Source organism: Gymnodraco acuticeps, unplaced genomic scaffold, assembly GCF_902827175.1.
Source record: "Gymnodraco acuticeps unplaced genomic scaffold, fGymAcu1.1, whole genome shotgun sequence".
Classification (NCBI taxonomy): Eukaryota; Metazoa; Chordata; class Actinopteri; order Perciformes; family Bathydraconidae; genus Gymnodraco; species Gymnodraco acuticeps.
In genome coordinates, this window is record NW_022990313.1 from 1656635 (window position 1) to 1674465 (window position 17831).

Consider the following 17831-nt stretch of genomic DNA (forward strand, 5'->3'; position numbering starts at 1 on the left):
GTCTGTGTCCAGGCTCTCCACTATAGACCTGCCCTCAGACACGGCAGAAAGAACGCATGTAGTTAAATGTTCTACCGCAGCCAATTTCACAACACTGGAAATAGTTTGCAGCATAATTAACATGATGTACTGCATGTAAATGGATAAAAAGACTTCTCACATCCCCAGGAATTCGAGTTTTACATCTAAAGCAAACATATCCCATGACTCATCTGAATTCTGAACTAAAAGGGCAAGCAGTGAAGGGTAACGTCTGTCAGTCCGTCCGTCTGAATTTAGAACATGGTGAATGTGTATGCATAACTTACAAATTCATTATGTTTGTTAATGAATTTTAGCCTCTCGCCTATTCTGGGGATCAAGGTGGTGATGATGTGAAGATCCAGGTACCCAAAGCTTTCTTCATCAATAGCAGTAGTTATACACATACCACTCTCGTCTCATTAGTATGCATAGAAAGTGACAGGTCACACCTCTAAGTCCCGCCCCCTTCCACCGGAAGTACCGCCCCTTCCGCCGGAAGTACCGCCCCACTTCCGGTTTTCAGAAATAAAATTTAGAAATATTTTTAAAATGATACAAATAAAAATGCTGTCCCTACCGGTCGGCCCCGCTTCCGGTTTTCAAAATAAAATAACATGACATTTAACAACCATGAGAAAAATAAAATGCTGCCCCCTGCCGGTTTTCAAAATAAAATTTGAAAATGATCAAATAAAAAATGCTGCCCCTACCGGTCGCCCCCGCTTCCGGCAAAATAACATGAAATGTAACAACCAGGAGAAAATAAAATGCTGCCCCCTACGGTTTTACAAAATAATCATTTTATAATGAATCACATATGCATAGGATCAATGTCCCTGCCACCTAGTCACTTCCTGTGCGCCTGTATACAGCAGTATTGACTGCAACTTACAAATACTTGCAAATAACATGAAATATACAACCATATATTTTAAAAGTAATGTCTCAGCTCTAAAGAGCAAGGTCCCTGCCACCTAGTCACTTCCTGTGCGCCTGTATACAGCAGTATTGACTGTAACTTACAAATACTTGCAAATAACATGAAATATAGCAACCATATATTTTAAAAGTACTGTCAATCTCACTAACTCTCTCTCTCTGCTTTTCTCTGCCGTGAAAAGTTTGGTGAACAGTCTGAATACAGGTGTGGGGGGCATCATAAAACCCCCGACATCCTCTACAGGCAAATTGGCGGGCGAGGGGAGGGGGGAACACACACACACACACACACACACACACACACACACACACACACACACACACACACACACACACACACACACTTCCCCCGCCCCTCACCCCTCTCCCGTTCAGGATGTTTCTTTTCAAGTTTTTGTGAAACTGCTAAAGAAGTATCTGTTTTGCAAAAGAGGTTATTTTCAAAAGATCTTATTTAAGTTTTAATAGTGATACCTAAGGGTATTCTCTTTTAGTTGTATGGATTTGTGAACTAATGTGTAATTACTTTTATTAACTATAATTGCACAGGATCATTCTAAGAAGAGTGAGAGGGCTAATGAGCCAGCACCATACCTCCTCTATGCATTTTCTTGACCTGTATCTGATCTTGAAAAACTTGACTCTTTTAAAAAAAGTTATTTTTCATCTATCATTTTCAACCATGCAGCAAGAGATCAAATTTAAGAATAAGTAATAGTTTGTCACGATTTTACGGGAAATAGTCAGTGCGCAATGTCACATCTTAAAGACAGCTTGAACTGGATAAATGGTTAGTCTTTTTTCAAACATACCGTACGTTCTGCATGTTAGTATATCTGGTCAATCGATTTAGACCCTACTGCCCTCAATAGGGAAGTCATGCTTTGGGAAGAGGTGTTTCATTTCACAGATCCACCTTGATTTGTTGTTGTGAGGGGTGAAGGAAGAGGGACGGGGGGAGGAAAATTCAGAGGATGAAGAAGTAGAAAACATAACTTGTTTTGTAAAACGGTCAGCACGTCAGTTTCAAGAAAGACGTTTGCATACATAAAAAAGTGTATCTTACAGTTCCTTTTGTGAGAGAATTACACACAAATCTGCAGAGTGTCACTAAAAAGTTGTAACACAGGGACTGACATTCTGTATGGGGTTTCACACGGACACAAAGTCTACTTCATTATCTACTTTTTCAGCTTTTATACACAAAAGTGTATCTTTCAGTAACTTTCTCAGAGAATTTAAGCATAAATCTGTCAAAGATTCTTAACGAAATCTACGGACACAAAGTACTTCATTATCTACTTTTCAGCTTTTATACACAAAAGTGTATCCTTCAGTAACTTTCTCAGAGAATTTAAGCACGTCAGTTTCAAGAAAGACGACAATAATTAGTAGTTAGACATTTTGGATATCGTGCGTTCTGGCAGTACTATTCCGGTCATTGGGAAACTTTTTGGGACCCATTTAAAAGAGAAATGTTCTCTGTCGTTCTTAATGCAAAAACAAATCATCTCTACTCCCTTTGGGGTGAAGTCCAGGAATGTTCTCGGGGGGAGTGGACACTTGCTGTTACATGGCATAAAGCTTCTGCAGTGTGCCAATAAATGTATAGTTTCCCTAAAGCTCCATACATTTACACATAATGACTAATGACTCAGCACATGAGGGGTAAATACAAAACAAATCTAAATATCACTAATTATTCCAGAATGTGACTAGAATAGAGTCTAGAGAATGGACCCAGGCTTTGTCTTCAGCCATCAACTAAATAGGGGCGTGCTTTTTTTTGAATCACCAGTATGTTACTCACCATTGAAGACAGTGTTGAGGGGGCAAGCAAAGTGTACTCAGCGGCAGATTGCATGGAAGCAGAAAGGCCTGGCTCAGACACCATGTCTCCAAAGGTTGACTGGGAACTTCCAACCAGTTCCATCACCTGTTTAGCTTGAGGCACAAAGGGAATTTAAACACCATTAAAAATATGGATTACAGAAAAACAATATATGTATTAATGTAGTAAATTGGGTAATCATTAATAAGGGGAAAATGTGCACGTCTAACCTGAGTCTGGCATGAGCACTTGATCAATAAGGTGGATGACAATGTCCTTCTTGAGCACCAGCTTGATGCCATTGACTGTTAAACTCTCGCCATCACAGCCTTGAAATCAAAGTAACGCTTCTAAAAAACATATATTTTAGAAAAGTAATGTTAGTCATGTCAAGTTATCAAGACTGCTGTGTTTCATCGAAACAGTGTTAAGAGTCACAGTCTTTAAGAAAATCTGGTCAGAAAAAGTACTTAACTTTCTACCAGTTGTAAGTTGTCATATATATAAAAAAAGTAAGAGACTTACTGTTTCCTTTGTGAGAGAATTACACATAAATCTGCAGTGTCTGTAAAAAGTCTCAAAATCTCCATTGAAATAGCGTTAAAATCAAAAAGTGCCTCTAAAGAAAATGTATTCAGATAAAAGTATTTTATTTTCAGAAATGTTTAAGGTTTTGCATACATAAAAAGTGTATCTTACAGTTCCTTTTGTGAGAGAATTACACAGAAATCTGCAGAGTGTCACTAAAAAGTTTTACACAGGGACTGACATTCTGTATGAGGGTTTCACACCTGAGCTGCTGGGGGGAGGGCGTTGAAAAGGGGTGAGTATGTTTGGCTCTCTGGTGTGTTAAGAGTCACAGTCTTAAAGAAAAATCTGGTCAGAAAAAGTACTTAACTTTCTACCAGTTGTAAATTGTCATACATATAAAAAAAGTAAGAGACTTACTGTTTCCTTTGTGAGAGAATTACACATAAATCTGCAGAGTGTCTGTAAAAAGTCTCAAAATCACAAACTGCAGACGCCTCAAGGAGAGACTTGAAAAGATCCATGCCGAGTGGGGGGAGAAGAAGAAGACTAATAACCAGCAGTTGACTGAAGCCAGGGACTTGTTCGATACATTGACTTTTTTCTTTAAAGTAAAATAAAAATGGGAAACTAATATGCAAAACGCTCTGTATATATTGATCAGAATGTAGTCAATACCCTTTTAATAAGTGTGGTGATGAGGACGATTGAAAACAGAACGAGTAGTGACCCCTGTGTAAACAGAATGGCTGAAGTTTGTAAACGAGAAGACATTTTGGATATCGTTCGTTCTGGCAGTACTATTCCGGGTCATTGGGAAACGATTGTAAACGAAACATTTAAAGTGGTCCTGGAATCTTCATTTTCCGAAACATTCTGTAACATTATCTCAGAAATGAAACAAACATCAAAAGTGTATCATGTGCTATCAGTGTATGCTCTGTTTGTAGATGTAATGCATCTCTGTGCAGAAAGCAGCATACACATGAATATTCTGACTGAAGTGAAAAAACTCCATCACGATATCTCCAGTCATATGGGGAATTCTAAGCTGGAGACGGTCCTGCGGATGTTGCAATCAGTATAACTATTTGATTTTTGTGTGTGAAAAAATAAAAAAGTGTTTTTTACATTTAAAAACTGTTGTCTTCATTATAGCAAGGGGGAGCGTGTCTCATACATGTGTATTACAGTCCTTCTTTTTGTGTTTTTCAGTGTTTTTCTGTGTGTCTGTGTGACAAAGCACAAATCATTTCAAACAAACCCTGAATCAAATTTAGAGAGGACCATTAAGAGTCAGAATCTTAATGAAATCTACGGACACAAAGTACTTCATTATCTACTTTTCAGCTTTTATACACAAAAGTGTATCCTTCAGTAACTTTCTCAGAGAATTTAAGCATAAATCTGCCAAATGTTTCAAAACTGCCTTGTTTCACTGAAATAGCCTCAAAATCACAAACTGCCATTAAGAGTCAGATGCTTTTACGGAATCTAATAAAACAGAGTATTTTCTACAGATGACTCCTCCCACTCAACGCAATAAGTCCCATCCCACTCAGCAAATCATATAAAACTAAGGACCCCCACTAAGACGACCGTTGAAAGTAGCCATGAATCTGAGAAAAACCAAATCTGATATAGCCTCCCCTTATTATCACCAGGATAACGGATATGGGCTTAATGACTGGATGTTACAAAGTAGGGGAGAGGATGTTCCCGAAGAAGAGCCCTCCTCTATATCATATCCATGTAAGGTCTTTAGGACAAAAGAGGACCACGATAACATGACATATGAAGAATATCTTTCTTTAAAAGATGGTATTATAGATAACCTTTATAGAAACAGTATATCTCATACCACTCGCCAAGATCGCAAACGACAATTAGCAGAAAAGAAAAGAAAAAGTAAAGAAAAACGAAAAGGAGAAGAAAAATGAAAAGCAAACGCAGAATGCGAATGAAAAGAAAAGGACGGAAAACCAAAAAGACAAAACGAAGGAAGGTGAAAAGAAAAAGGAACAAAGTGAAGAAATGTAATGGTGTTGTTGAGTCATTACCGGATCATAATAATCTTATAGATCATCTACCGCTAACCGACTGCTGCGAATGTGTTGAACAAATACCAAAAGCAATGGCAGAGCTTTGCTTCAATATAATGAGAGAAAAAGCACGATACTGTGGAATTGCCCAAATTGGCGACAGTGCCAGAACATGCATTAAAAGAATGTTGGAGGATTTCTATTCTAGTGTCGGTTGTCATTACATCGAAGGATATGCCAAAACGTGTGACGACATAGACAAAGCTTTTGAAGACAATTATATGGTACCTGTCCTTACAGCTAAACAAATCCTACGCCAGGTATTCAACAGACCACAAGAAGCACAAGAAGCCCCAGAAAGGATTACATTCAGAGCTAATAACGGTGAAACCGAAGAAGAAGCAAAGCAGATTATAATCGTTGCGGGTGAAAGGATAGAGAATTTGCATGTGATGTTAATGCATTTATCTGATATAAAAAATGCATTTGTTTACTTCCAAGAGACCCCTAAACATCTACTTGGGCAATGTGAATTGAACGATAAACCGATCACTGTCAATGAAACGCGGAGAGAAGCAGCAGTGCAAATCGTTAAGTCTATTACCTTGTATGCACTACGGCATTAACTTGGTAAAATGTAATGTGTTTTTATGAAAGTGTGTTGAATGTTGTGTTTTCAATTAAACAACCATTACAAAATGAAAATGTGTTTTATTTTTTTGCTCTCATATATAGTAATAGTATTGTAAACGAAACATTTATAATAAATCTTCGACAGGCTGCCACACAGCCTGCAATCCGTCACCCCGACCCTCAGTATGTGCACTAAAGAATGGGCAAAGATTACGGCTTTTTCGGTTTTCTAACCACCATTAGGCATCTAAAAAGAGTTGGTTTTACTGAGGCACCATATTGATTTTTGCTCCACCACAAATGGAGTAATTTTTCTTGACCATAAGGACCTGAGAAGTGCAGTAATTTATTTGTAAGTGGGTACACTTACAAAATATGCAAGGGATCAAATACTTATTTCCTCCACTATATTTGACTCTTCACTTGCTGTAACAAATATGCATTTCCTCTCTGTGGGACGAATAAGGGTATTCTGATAATTCCTCATACATACTCCTTTAAACCATTTTTGAAAAGTTAAGACATTCAATGGTAACCTTGTTAACAGAAGTGGCAATAACAGAGTGATATTGACTTTTAGTGATTGATTTATTATGCACTTTTTTCCTGCAGGTGTGGCTTGAGGAAGGAACACAGCGGCGGAGGGTATGTATGTATGCATACAGTATGTCAATACAACTTGGTATGTTGAATTGAAACTTGTGTCCAACAGTACAATCAACCAGTGCTGCTATAAGCTGCCATCACGTCTCCCCCTGCCACGGAGCTTATAGCAGCACTGGTTGATTATACTGTTGGACAACATATACACAAGTTTCAATTCAACATACCAAGTTGTATTGACATACTGTATGCACAACAGCGTTGTTTAGGCAATGAAAACCCTAAACCTAACCCTGGGTCCTAAGCTTCTCCAATAATGCAACATACAATATACTCAAGACATAAAAAAGATAAGTGAAAACACTTCACAGAGCTCAGGAGTTTTACAGCCTTATTGCCTGTACATCCTTCGTGCACTCAGTTTGCCCCGGGGCAAACGAGAGTGTTGCTGAAGCCCAACCCTGCCTTTATACCTAAGGTGGTTGGCTCATGTACCCCCATTGACATTGTGGCATTTCCCTCCGCCGCTGTGTTCCTTCCTCAAGCCACACCTGCAGGAAAAAAGTGCATAATAAATAAATCACTAAAAGTCAATATCACTCTGTTATTGCCACTTCTGTTAACAAGGTTACCATTGAATGTCTTAACTTTTCAAAAATGGTTTAAAGGAGTATGTATGAGGAATTATCAGAATACCCTTATTCGTCCCACAGAGAGGAAATGCATATTTGTTACAGCAAGTGAAGAGTCAAATATAGTGGAGGAAATAAGTATTTGATCCCTTGCATATTTTGTAAGTGTACCCACTTACAAATAAATTACTGCACTTCTCAGGTCCTTATGGTCAAGAAAAATTACTCCATTTGTGGTGGAGCAAAAATCAATATGGTGCCTCAGTAAAACCAACTCTTTTTAGATGCCTAATGGTGGTTAGAAAACCGAAAAAGCCGTAATCTTTGCCCATTCTTTAGTGCACATACTGAGGGTCGGGGTGACGGATTGCAGGCTGTGTGGCAGCCTGTCGAAGATTTATTATAAATGTTTCGTTTACAATACTATTACTATATATGAGAGCAAAAAAATAAAACACATTTTCATTTTGTAATGGTTGTTTAATTGAAAACACAACATTCAACACACTTTCATAAAAACACATTACATTTTACCAAGTTAATGCCGTAGTGCATACAAGGTAATAGACTTAACGATTTGCACTGCTGCTTCTCTCCGCGTTTCATTGACAGTGATCGGTTTATCGTTCAATTCACATTGCCCAAGTAGATGTTTAGGGGTCTCTTGGAAGTAAACAAATGCATTTTTTATATCAGATAAATGCATTAACATCACATGCAAATTCTCTATCCTTTCACCCGCAACGATTATAATCTGCTTTGCTTCTTCTTCGGTTTCACCGTTATTAGCTCTGAATGTAATCCTTTCTGGGGCTTCTTGTGCTTCTTGTGGTCTGTTGAATACCTGGCGTAGGATTTGTTTAGCTGTAAGGACAGGTACCATATAATTGTCTTCAAAAGCTTTGTCTATGTCGTCACACGTTTTGGCATATCCTTCGATGTAATGACAACCGACACTAGAATAGAAATCCTCCAACATTCTTTTAATGCATGTTCTGGCACTGTCGCCAATTTGGGCAATTCCACAGTATCGTGCTTTTTCTCTCATTATATTGAAGCAAAGCTCTGCCATTGCTTTTGGTATTTGTTCAACACATTCGCAGCAGTCGGTTAGCGGTAGATGATCTATAAGATTATTATGATCCGGTAATGACTCAACAACACCATTACATTTCTTCACTTTGTTCCTTTTTCTTTTCACCTTCCTTCGTTTTGTCTTTTTGGTTTTCCGTCCTTTTCTTTTCATTCGCATTCTGCGTTTGCTTTTCATTTTTCTTCTCCTTTTCATTTTTCTTCGTTTTTCTTTACTTTTTCTTTTCTTTTCTGCTAATTGTCGTTTGCGATCTTGGCGAGTGGTATGAGATATACTGTTTCTATAAAGGTTATCTATAATACCATCTTTTAAAGAAAGATATTCTTCATATGTCATGTTATCGTGGTCCTCTTTTGTCCTAAAGACCTTACATGGATATGATATAGAGGAGGGCTCTTCTTCGGGAACATCCTCTCCCCTACTTTGTAACATCCAGTCATTAAGCCCATATCCGTTATCCTGGTGATAATAAGGGGAGGCTACATCAGACTTGGTTTTTCTCAGATTCATGGCTACTTTCAACGGTCGTCTTAGTGGGGGTCCTTAGTTTTATATGATTTGCTGAGTGGGATGGGACTTATTGCGTTGAGTGGGAGGAGTCATCTGTAGAAAATAATCTGTTTTATTAGATTCCGTAAAAGCATCTGACTCTTAATGGCAGTTTGTGATTTTGAGGCTATTTCAGTGAAACAAGGCAGTTTTGAAACATTTGGCAGATTTATGCTTAAATTCTCTCAAAAATATACTGAAGGATACACTTTTGTGTATAAAAGCTGAAAAGTAGATAATGAAGTACTTTGTGTCCGTAGATTTTGTTAAGAATCTGACTCTTAATGGTCCTCTCTAAATTTGATTCAGGGTTTGTTTGAAATGATTTGTGCTTTGTCACACAGACACACAGAAAAACACTGAAAAACACAAAAAGAAGGACTGTAATACACATGTATGAGACACGCTCCCCCTTGCTATAATGAAGACAACAGTTTTTAAATGTAAAAAACACTTTTTTATTTTTTCACACACAAAAATCAAATAGTTATACTGATTGCAACATCCGCAGGACCGTCTCCAGCTTAGAATTCCCCATATGACTGGAGATATCGTGATGGAGTTTTTTCACTTCAGTCAGAATATTCATGTGTATGCTGCTTTCTGCACAGAGATGCATTACATCTACAAACAGAGCATACACTGATAGCACATGATACACTTTTGATGTTTGTTTCATTTCTGAGATAATGTTACAGAATGTTTCGGAAAATGAAGATTCCAGGACCACTTTAAATGTTTCGTTTACAATCGTTTCCCAATGACCAGGAATAGTACTGCCAGAACGAACGATAGCCAAAATGTCTTCTAGTTTACAAACTTCAGCCATTCTGTTTACACAGGGGTCACTACTCGTTCTGTTTTCAATCGTCCTCATCACCACACTTATTAAAAGGGTATTGACTACATTCTGATCAATATATACAGAGCGTTTTGCATAGTAGTTTCCCATTTTTATTTTACTTTAAAGAAAAAGGTCAATGTATCGAACAAGTCCCTTGCTTCAGTCAACTGCTGGTTATTAGTCTTCTTCTTCTCCTCCCACTCGGCATGGATCTTTTCAAGTCTCTCCTTGAGGCGTCTGCAGTTTGTGATTTTGAGACTTTTTACAGACACTCTGCAGATGTATGTGTAATTCTCTCACAAAGGAAACAGTAAGTCTCTTACTTTTTTTATATGTATGACAATTTACAACTGGTAGAAAGTTAAGTACTTTTTCTGACCAGATTTTTCTTTAAGACTGTGACTCTTAACACACCAGAGAGCCAAACATACTCACCCCCTTTTCAACGCTCTCCCCCCAGCAGCTCAGGTGTGAAACCCTCATACAGAATGTCAGTCCCTGTGTAAAACTTTTTAGTGACACTCTGCAGATTTGTGTGTAATTCTCTCACAAAAGGAACTGTAAGATACACTTTTTATGTATGCAAAACCTTAAACATTTCTGAAAATAAAATACTTTTATCTGAATACATTTTCTTTAGAGGCACTTTTTGATTTTAACGCTATTTCAATGGAGATTTTGAGACTTTTTACAGACACTCTGCAGATTTATGTGTAATTCTCTCACAAAAGGAAACAGTAAGTCTCTTACTTTTTTTTATATATATGACAACTTACAACTGGTAGAAAGTTAAGTACTTTTTCTGACCAGATTTTCTTAAAGACTGTGACTCTTAACACTGTTTCGATGAAACACAGCAGTCTTGATAACTTGACATGACTAACATTACTTTTCTAAAATATATGTTTTTTAGAAGCGTTACTTTGATTTCAAGGCTGTGATGGCGAGAGTTTAACAGTCAATGGCATCAAGCTGGTGCTCAAGAAGGACATTGTCATCCACCTTATTGATCAAGTGCTCATGCCAGACTCAGGTTAGACGTGCACATTTCCCCCTTATTAATGATTACCCGATTTACTACATTAATACATATATTGTTTTTCTGTAATCCATATTTTTAATGGTGTTTAAATTCCCTTTGTGCCTCAAGCTAAACAGGTGATGGAACTGGTTGGAAGTTCCCAGTCAACCTTTGGAGACATGGTGTCTGAGCCAGGCCTTTCTGCTTCCATGCAATCTGCCGCTGAGTACACTTTGCTTGCCCCCTCAACACTGTCTTCAATGGTGAGTAACATACTGGTGATTCAAAAAAAAGCACGCCCCTATTTAGTTGATGGCTGAAGACAAAGCCTGGGTCCATTCTCTAGACTCTATTCTAGTCACATTCTGGAATAATTAGTGATATTTAGATTTGTTTTGTATTTACCCCTCATGTGCTGAGTCATTAGTCATTATGTGTAAATGTATGGAGCTTTAGGGAAACTATACATTTATTGGCACACTGCAGAAGCTTTATGCCATGTAACAGCAAGTGTCCACTCCCCCCGAGAACATTCCTGGACTTCACCCAAAGGGAGTAGAGATGATTTATTTTTGCATTAAGAACGACAGAGAAAATTTCTCTTTTAAATGGGTCCCAAAAAGTTTCCCAATGACCGGAATAGTACTGCCAGAACGCACGATATCCAAAATGTCTAACTACTAATTATTGTCGTCTTTCTTGAAACTGACGTGCTTAAATTCTCTGAGAAAGTTACTGAAGGATACACTTTTGTGTATAAAAGCTGAAAAGTAGATAATGAAGTACTTTGTGTCCGTAGATTTCGTTAAGAATCTTTGACAGATTTATGCTTACATTCTCTGAGAAAGTTACTGAAAGATACACTTTTGTGTATAAAAGCTGACAAAAGTAGATAATGAAGTAGACTTTGTGTCCGTGTGAAACCCCATACAGAATGTCAGTCCCTGTGTTACAACTTTTTAGTGACACTCTGCAGATTTGTGTGTAATTCTCTCACAAAAGGAACTGTAAGATACACTTTTTTATGTATGCAAACGTCTTTCTTGAAACTGACGTGCTGACCGTTTTACAAAACAAGTTATGTTTTCTACTTCTTCATCCTCTGAATTTTCCTCCCCCCGTCCCTCTTCCTTCACCCCTCACAACAACAAATCAAGGTGGATCTGTGAAATGAAACACCTCTTCCCAAAGCATGACTTCCCTATTGAGGGCAGTAGGGTCTAAATCGATTGACCAGATATACTAACATGCAGAACGTACGGTATGTTTTGAAAAAAAGACTAACCATTTATCCAGTTCAAGCTGTCTTTAAGATGTGACATTGCGCACTGACTATTTCCCGTAAAATCGTGACAAACTATTACTTATTCTTAAATTTGATCTCTTGCTGCATGGTTGAAAATGATAGATGAAAAATAAGTTTTTCAAGATCAGATACAGGTCAAGAAAATGCATAGGAGGTATGGTGCTGGCTCATTAGCCCTCTCACTCTTCTTAGAATGATCCTGTGCAATTATAGTTAATAAAAGTAATTACACATTAGTTCACAAATCCATACAACTAAAAGAGAATACCCTTAGGTATCACTATTAAAACCTAAATAAGATCTTTTGAAAATAACCTCTTTTGCAAAACAGATACTTCTTTAGCAGTTTCACAAAAACTTGAAAAGAAACATCCTGAACGGGAGAGGGGTGAGGGGCGGGGGAAGTGTGTGTGTGTGTGTGTGTGTGTGTTCCCCCCTCCCCTCGCCCGCCAATTTGCCTGTAGAGGATGTCGGGGGTTTTATGATGCCCCCCACACCTGTATTCAGACTGTTCACCAAACTTTTCACGGCAGAGAAAAGCAGAGAGAGAGAGTTAGTGAGATTGACAGTACTTTTAAAATATATGGTTGCTATATTTCATGTTATTTGCAAGTATTTGTAAGTTACAGTCAATACTGCTGTATACAGGCGCACAGGAAGTGACTAGGTGGCAGGGACCTTGCTCTTTAGAGCTGAGACATTACTTTTAAAATATATGGTTGTATATTTCATGTTATTTGCAAGTATTTGTAAGTTGCAGTCAATACTGCTGTATACAGGCGCACAGGAAGTGACTAGGTGGCAGGGACATTGATCCTATGCATATGTGATTCATTATAAAATGATTATTTTTGTAAAACCGTAGGGGGCAGCATTTTATAAAAACCGGAAAACCGGAAGTGGGGCGGGACTTCCGGTGGAAGTGGGCGTGGCTTATGTAGGCGGGACTTCCGGCGGAAGGGGCGGGACTTATATGTGTGACCTGTCACTTTCTATGCATACTAATGAGACGAGAGTGGTATGTGTATAACTACTAATAGCCTCATCTGAAAGACAGAACATAAAATATTACTACAGTGACCATCCATATAAACCACAAGCTCTATAAAGGTCTAGGACTAAAACTGCAACTCATGAATAAATATTAGGGTCTGGGTGCCATATAATGGATAATAAATTAATCCTACAGTATTAGCAGTGTTTCCCCTAGGATGGAGTCATAGCAGTGGTGCTAAGGCACGTGGGCCCAGCATAATGTGAGCGCGGAGCTCACTGGAATGTTTTAGTGTGTGCGCCCCGCCAATTTGTTTCTATGTGTCTGCCAGCACAAGAAAGGCTCTTGAGGCCTTTTCCAGGACCGGTTCTAGCCAATTTGCTGCCCTAGGCGAGATTTTATAAAGAATAGATGAAAAATCTCTACAAAAGACAAATACACTACAAAAACAGAAACGTATTGACATAGTTAATATACGTCAAAATGGCTTCAATCGGCCCTGCCTAGTACATACAGTAGCAATGTCTCAAGATTTAGCAAAAATATACCTTTATTGAACATACAGTAACACAAATACTACAAATCTACATAACAAACAATCAAAAATGAAAAAGCCACTTATTATTATTTTAATAAAAAAATATTTTATTAAAAAATATATTATTTTTTTTTTTGGGTACCTGGCTGGCGCCCCCTAGCAGCGGCGCGCATATTTCAGCAGCGGTGCTACCCCGCCACTATTTGTATATAGGGGAAACACTGAATTTAGACAAGGAATATTGAAGCCCACATCCTTTCAGTAAGTAGTGCAGCTGAACACCAGCCATGCACCTGATTTGTGTGGGAACACTCAGAGCTCACAGCTCTTCATATCTGTTCAGAAACTAGACAAAAGTTAAACAAATACAAACCACAGACTGCCTGTGTCATGGCGAATACAGTCACTGGTTTATTTATGTCTGTATAGGCCGTTGTTGTGAGTGTGGACGGTTGGAGCATATATAACGTTAGCTTAGCCAAGCTCCGTTTAGAAAACACGCATTTTAAAAGGGTTTTTCGCAGTCTGCAGACTTGTCAAAGTATTAATTCATGGTTTTTACTAACCGGTATCAGTATGTTGTTACTTCGGCATCATTTTGAAAAGTGTATTACAATTAAATCACGGTCAAATATGTTCATTTTGTTGTAGTTGTAGCCCCCTTACCAGCGATTACCGCGCCAAAAGTGAGCCGGGCCTAATAAGGCCTAACCAAACCGAGCGAGGCCTGCAGTGGAAACGCGCCAATAATAATGACAGGGACTGAACCATAACACAGTACCCATAAAATGAAGGCATGGAGATGACTTATAAATTAGCTTACCTCTGAACCTTTCTATCAGCCCTGGAAGCTGCCACTCAATCAACTTTGAAGTCACAAAATCGTCCATAGATTGTTCGTATCAACCTGAAACATCAACACAGACAGAGTCTATTAAGAAAAAAACATACAATAACATGAAATAAGATTCAGTAGTCCAAACGTCTTTTCACTGTTTTAACATAACGGTTAGGCCTAACGTTACCAAAGTTTTAGTCGGCGGTTAAACGGGTGCCGTGGAAAGCCTGGTGAGCTAGCTAAGTGAGGCCTGCTTGATTGATTGATTGAAACGTTTATTAACAGCTTGTATATTGGGTACAGTACAGTACAGCTCAAAACATACAATTGTTAAGGGGATGCAGACCAGAGAAAGACTTTCATCTTGTTTACATCAGGGTCCCCCATTTCCAATTAATCATGTCATTTAAGACATATAAGACATATTTGACATACATATGGCTTATTTACAATTTACATACAGGTGGTTTTTTTATATACAGATTGCTTGTTTACAATTTTCATTTTAGATTTCGTTCTAATACATCCTAACCGGACATTTAAGACATATCAAGTCTACAGATATACAGTTAGTAACAGAGTCTAAAATGCGAGTATATACATAGATGGGGGGGGGGAAGCTGTCCATTGAACGACAGGTTGAGATTTGTACCATTACCGGGGCCAGTTTTGCAATGCTCTCCCCCGAAGGTGCTCTTTAAGAGAGGTTTTGAAGGTAAGTATAGTTTTACTTTCCTTTACAGTTGTGGGAAGAGCGTTCCACCTTGATGTGGCATAATTGCGAAACGTGTATTCCCCCTTTTTTGTGCCAAATCTGGGTTTCACATGATTTGTGGAGCTCCCTCTGGTGTTATGATCATGGTATTCCTTGACCTTTGGGAAGAATATTGACATGTACATGGGTACCATAGAGGTGTAGTGGATCTTGTAGACCAGGCCCATTGCAAGTAGCTGTACTCTGTCGTCTACTCTAAGCCATCCTAGGTTGTCAAAGTGGGCAGAGGTGAGGTGGGTTCTAGATGAAAGGTCAAGCAGTAGTCTGACCAGTTTATTTTGCGATGTTTGAAGTTTTATTTTTAGCGCCTTGGAGGTGCTATGGTACCATGACGTGCAAGCATAGTCATAGTACCCTTGAATGAGTGCTCCTGCCAGAGTTTTCAGGGTGTTTTTGTTTACCAGAGAGGAGATCTGGTATAGGAATCTAGTTATTTGATTGACTTTTTTTATTACATTGGATGCCATTTTGTCACAGGAGAGGTTTGCCTCAAGAATAGATCCTAGGTATGTAATTTCCTTCTTACTTGTGACAATAATGTCGCCCACTGCAACTGAGAAGTCGTCGGATTTGCTGAGATTATGTTTTGAACCGAAGAGAATGGACTCTGTTTTACCCAGGTGTAATGATAATTTATTATCGGCGAGCCAGGTGCAGATTCTGCCGAGCTCGGAGCTGAGGGTTTTTTCAACCTGCAACCTGTTCCTGTCAGAGACCAGCAGGGCTGAGTCGTCCGCGAACAGGAACAAGTTGCAGTCACATGCTGATGACATGTCATTTACATAAATTAGGAACAGTAACGGACCTAATATGCTTCCTTGTGGAACACCACAGCTCACTGGGAGGGGGGGGGGACAGAGTACCGTTTACCTCCACCATCTGTTCTCTCCCCTCCAGGTAGGATTGCATCCAGCTCACCGATAGTTTATCAAAACCAATGGCTTTTAGCTTGACAATCAGAATGGGGTGATTGACAGTGTCGAAAGCCTTTTGTAGGTCCAGCATCACCATGCCGCAGTACTTGCCCTCGTCCACCTCTTGTTTGATGTGGTCGCTCAAATAAAGAAGGCATGTGTCAGTGGAGTGGGATGTTCTAAAGCCAGATTGAAATTCATAGATTAGTTTATTTTCCGCGAGGTACTTTTCGACCTGTTCATATACTATTTTTTCCATGACTTTCGAGATGGAGGTAAGTATAGAAACAGGGCGGTAGTTGCCTGGGTCCAATTTGCTGCCCTTTTTGTGCAGGGGGGTTACTCTTGCAATTTTGAAGTCTTTGGGTACTTTTCCCTGTTTTATGGAGAGGTTAATTATGTGAGCTATGACTGGTGAGATGGCGGTTGCTGAGTCTCTGAGGAATTTGGAGGGGATATTGTCGTGGCCAGTGGCCTTGTTAGGTTGGAGGGCGCTCAGTTTAATGAGTACCTCTGCTGTTGTTACCCTTGCTAGACTGAAATCATCTTTGCGTACCCCTAGGTTTTTGTAGTAGGTCATGATGTGATCTACTCCAAAAAGCCCCGAGTGGGAGGGTAATTTATTTACAAGAATTGTGGCTATGTTTGTGAAAAAAATGTTCAAGTACTTGGCCACATCCAGTTTGTCTGTGATGAGCCTGTTATCTGTCTTTATGTTTAAGTTAGAAAATCTCGTTTTGAGTTTTTTACTGCAGCCAAGCTGGTTATTGAGTAATTTCCAAAGTTCACGGGGTTTATTTTTGTTTTCCTCAGTTTTGACATTGATGAAAATCTTTTTGGCAGTTTTGATCATGGAGCTTACGTCATTTCTTAGTCTGTTTCTTTCAATTTTGAGTTCAGTCACGTGGGCCTGGAGTTCACTGCTCGTGCTTTTGGAAAGCATTGACTGACTTTTATGAAACTCAGAGCATTTTTTGTCTCTGGTTTTCATGGCGGTCAGTATGCCGGAGTGCATCCACGGCGCAGCGCGATTTTTTACCCTGGTTGTTCTTAGGGGGGCCAAATCATTGAGTATTGCAGAGAATTTGTTTTTGAAACCAAGCCATGTTTCTTCAACTTGTGTACCACTGAGCTCATCTGACCAGTCCAGGCTCTCCAGTTCTAGGTTAAAGGCCTCGCTAGAGTAGTTTTTGAGGTCTCTAGATATGACTGTTTTGTGACAGCCGGCCCTTTGTTTTAGCTTTTTGCGGGTACAGAATATCATATAATGATCACTTAACCCGCATGCTATAACCCCTTTACTGGAGATCCTGGACTTGTCAGAGGTCAGAATGAGATCAATGGTAGTTTGTGTTGTTTCACATACCCGGGTGGGTTGGGTGATTAGCTGGCTGAAGCCGTACAGATCACAAGTCCTACTGAAGGACTTGAAGACGGACGTGTCTTTACGTTGCATATCCGTGTTCCAGTCTCCAATAATAATTGTCTCTACATCCCCCACATCAGCCAAACACCCATCTAATGTATCATAAAAGTCACTCTGTTCCGGTGGTCTATAGATTGTCCCGACTATTACAGATTTAGCATTGTCAAAAATAATTTCAACCCACACAGATTCAATATTTTCATGATGCAGGTCAGTACGGTTTTTGAAATTGGTGTCTTTATGTATGTACATGCAGACACCACCTCCATTCACGTTCCTGTCCCTTCTCACTACAAGATAA